Genomic DNA, 5,000 nt, shown 5'->3' with positions numbered 1-5,000 from the left:
ATTTCTATTGTGTGATTTTGTAATGGATTTTTTTAATTTTTGTTTTGGTATCGTGAAAAGAATTTTCGTTCTCTATACATATTATTATTTAATTATTATGTAAGAACGATATTTCTTCTTATATTGGCAAAATTTTCAAATAATATCATTCTATACATTTTACTTTATTTCAATGCATATAGTAATATATATACCTTTTTTTAAGAGTATATACATTTTTTTCTTGATTTGAAATTAATAATTTCAAATTCTATTATATTTATTTCAATAATAAATATATGATAAAAAGTATTTTCGGGTGCAACACATTAATATTTTATTTTATTTAAAAACCATCCTTTTACACATATATTTTATGAGTAAATATTAGAATAGCTCACAAATAAAACTAAAATATTGTTTAATATTTATTTCTACAATATGTTAGTATAGAATAATAGATTTTTTATGTTTTTGTATAAAACAAAATCTATTTCTATTTAAACTAACTGTAGGAAACCAGGAATAAAAAACGCTCATTATATACAATATGTTAGTACAGAATATAGAGTTTTGTATAAAACAAAATCTATTTCTATTTAAACTAACTGTATAAAAACCAGGAATAAAAAACGCTATTATATACAATATGTTAGTACAGAATATAGAGTTTTGTATAAAACAAAATCTATTTCTATTTAAACTAACTGTATAAAAACCAGGAATAAAAAACGCTCATTATATACAATATGTTAGTACAGAATATAGAGTTTTGTATAAAACAAAATCTATTTCTATTTAAACTAACTGTATAAAAACCAGGAATAAAAAACGCTCATTATATACAATATGTTAGTACAGAATATAGAATTTTGTATAAAACAAAATCTATTTCTATTTAAACTAACTGTATAAAAACCAGGAATAAAAAACGCTCATTATATACAATATGTTAGTACAGAATATAGAGTTTTGTATAAAACAAAATCTATTTCTATTTAAACTAACTGTATAAAAACCAGGAATAAAAAGGCACACAAAATCAACTTTCATTTTCATATTTACTTAAAAATACATATAAAGTAAAAAATATTTCCATATAAATACTAAGTAAATAAAGTCATACAAGTATGAAAATTTTCATACAAGTACTAAATACATAAATCATATAAGTATAGTAATATTCATACTTATAAGTATTTAAAAACAATTTCTTACTAATAAACTAACATAAGGAATTCAAATATATAAAAGTATAATACATTTCCTAGCAGTAAAAAATTTTCATATAAGTACTAAATGTATAAAGTCTATGAAGCAATAAATTTTCATATAAGTACTATTTCAGTATATGTCAATTTGAGCAGATTTGTGCAAATTTGTTATAAATGTTCTCTCCCATGTTGACGTTACCAACCCGAAAATATATGGAAAAATTCTTTTAACCTATTTAAAATTTAAAAACTCATATATACGTGGGTAATTTATATCATTTTCAAATATCGTCATGGTCATAATACAACTAATAACATCAAAAGTATTTTTACAATCGATTTTTTTTTTAAATTTTTAACTTGTATGACTTCATATTTAATACTTATATGAAAATTTATTACTTCATAGACTTTATACATTTAATACTTATATGAAAATTTATTACTTCATAGACTTTATACATTTAATACTTATATGAAAATTCATTACTTCATAGACTTTATATTTTTTATACTTATATAAAAATTTATTACTTCATAGACTTTATATTTTACTTCATAGACTTTATACATTTAATACTCATATGAAAATTTATTACTTCATAGACTTTATATATTTACTACTTATATGAAAATTTATTACTTCATAGACTTTATACAATTAATACTTATATGAAAATTTATTACTTCATAGACTTTATACAATTAATACTTATATGAAAATTTATTACTTCATAGACTTTATACAATTAATACTTATATGAAAATTTATTACTTCATAGACTTTATACAATTAATACTTATATGAAAATTTATTACTTCATAGACTTTATACATTTAATACTTATATGAAAATTCATTACTTCATAGACTTTATACAATTAATACTTATATGAAAATTTATTACTTCATAGACTTTATACAATTAATACTTATATGAAAATTTATTACTTCATAGACTTTATACAATTAATACTTATATGAAAATTTATTACTTCATAGACTTTATACAATTAATACTTATATGAAAATTTATTACTTCATAGACTTTATACAATTAATACTTATATGAAAATTTATTACTTCATAGACTTTATACAATTAATACTTATATGAAAATTTATTACTTCATAGACTTTATACAATTAATACTTATATGAAAATTTATTACTTCATAGACTTTATACAATTAATACTTATATGAAAATTTATTACTTCATAGACTTTATACAATTAATACTTATATGAAAATTTATTACTTCATAGACTTTATACAATTAATACTTATATGAAAATTTATTACTTCATAGACTTTATACAATTAATACTTATATGAAAATTTATTACTTCATAGACTTTATACATTTAATACTTATATGAAAATTCATTACTTCATAGACTTTATATATTTACTACTTATATGAAAATTTATTACTTCATAGACTTTATACATTTAGTACTTATATGAAAATTTATTACTTCATAGACTTTATACAATTAATACTTATATGAAAATTTATTACTTCATAGACTTTATACATTTAGTACTTATATGAAAATTTATTACTTCATAGACTTTATACAATTAATACTTATATGAAAATTTATTACTTCATAGACTTTATACAATTAATACTTATATGAAAATTTATTACTTCATAGACTTTATATATTTACTACTTATATGAAAATTTATTACTTCATAGACTTTATACATTTAGTACTTATATGAAAATTTATTACTTCATAGACTTTATACAATTAATACTTATATGAAAATTTATTACTTCATAGACTTTATACAATTAATACTTATATGAAAATTTATTACTTCATAGACTTTATACAATTAATACTTATATGAAAATTTATTACTTCATAGACTTTATACATTTAATACTTATATGAAAATTTATTACTTCATAGACTTTATATATTTACTACTTATATGAAAATTTATTACTTCATAGACTTTATACAATTAATACTTATATGAAAATTTATTACTTCATAGACTTTATACAATTAATACTTATATGAAAATTTATTACTTCATAGACTTTATACATTTAATACTTATATGAAAATTTATTACTTCATAGACTTTATACAATTAATACTTATATGAAAATTTATTACTTCATAGACTTTATACAATTAATAGTTATATGAAAATTTATTACTTCATAGACTTTATACAATTAATACTTATATGAAAATTTATTACTTCATAGACTTTATACAATTAATACTTATATGAAAATTCATTACTTCATAGACTTTATACATTTAATACTTATATGAAAATTTATTACTTCATAGACTTTATATATTTACTACTTATATGAAAATTTATTACTTCATAGACTTTATACATTTAGTACTTATATGAAAATTTATTACTTCATAGACTTTATACAATTAATACTTATATGAAAATTTATTACTTCATAGACTTTATACAATTAATACTTATATGAAAATTTATTACTTCATAGACTTTATACAATTAATACTTATATGAAAATTTATTACTTCATAGACTTTATACAATTAATACTTATATGAAAATTTATTACTTCATAGACTTTATATATTTACTACTTATATGAAAATTTATTACTTCATAGACTTTATACATTTAGTACTTATATGAAAATTTATTACTTCATAGACTTTATGCAATTAATACTTATATGAAAATTTATTACTTCATAGACTTTATATATTTACTACTTATATGAAAATTTATTACTTCATAGACTTTATACAATTAATACTTATATGAAAATTTATTACTTCATAGACTTTATACATTTAATACTTATATGAAAATTTATTACTTCATAGACTTTATATATTTACTACTTATATGAAAATTTATTACTGCATAGACTTTATACAATTAATACTTATATGAAAATTTATTACTTCATAGACTTTATACAATTAATACTTATATGAAAATTTATTACTTCATAGACTTTATACATTTAATACTTATATGAAAATTTATTACTTCATAGACTTTATACATTTAATACTTATATGAAAATTCACTACTTCTTCATTTAATATTGCACGCAAAGTATTTTGGTTAACATTTTTATTTTCATGTTATTAAAACACTTGATATACTATTATACCATATTGTATAATATGATTTTAATTCAATTACTTTATTACTTTGGTATATTAAATGATAGTCGTTTGATAACAATCCCAACTTTACCTTATTTTCAATAAATATTGAAAACAAAGTTTTATGCGTTCAAATTTTTATTTTCATGTTATGATTCTCTCAAACACTCATTAATATACCATATTGTATAATATGCTTTTATTTCAATTACTTTATTACTTTTGGTATATTAAATGATAGTTGAAAACAAAGTTTTATGCGTTCAAATTTTTATTTTCATGTTATGATTCTCTCAAACACTCATTAATATACCATATTGTATAATATGCTTTAATTTCAATTACTTTATTACTTTTGGTATATTAAATGATAGTCGTTTGATAACAATCCCAACACTTACCTTATTTTCAATAAATAGTGAAAACAAAGTTTTATGCGTTCAAATTTTTATTTTCATGTTATGATTCTCTCAAACACTCATTAATATACCATATTGTATAATATGCTTTAATTTCAATTACTTTATTACTTTTGGTATATTAAATGATAGTCGTTTGATAACAATCCCAACACTTACCTTATTTTCAATAAATAGTGAAAACAAAGTTTTATGCGTTCAAATTTTTATTTTCATGTTATGATTCTCTCAAACACTCATTAATATA

The sequence above is a fragment of the Bactrocera oleae genome, unplaced genomic scaffold (genome assembly GCF_042242935.1).
Source record: "Bactrocera oleae isolate idBacOlea1 unplaced genomic scaffold, idBacOlea1 ctg00000009.1, whole genome shotgun sequence".
NCBI classification, from domain to species: Eukaryota; Metazoa; Arthropoda; class Insecta; order Diptera; family Tephritidae; genus Bactrocera; species Bactrocera oleae.
Note: the sequence above shows the minus strand (reverse complement) of the source record.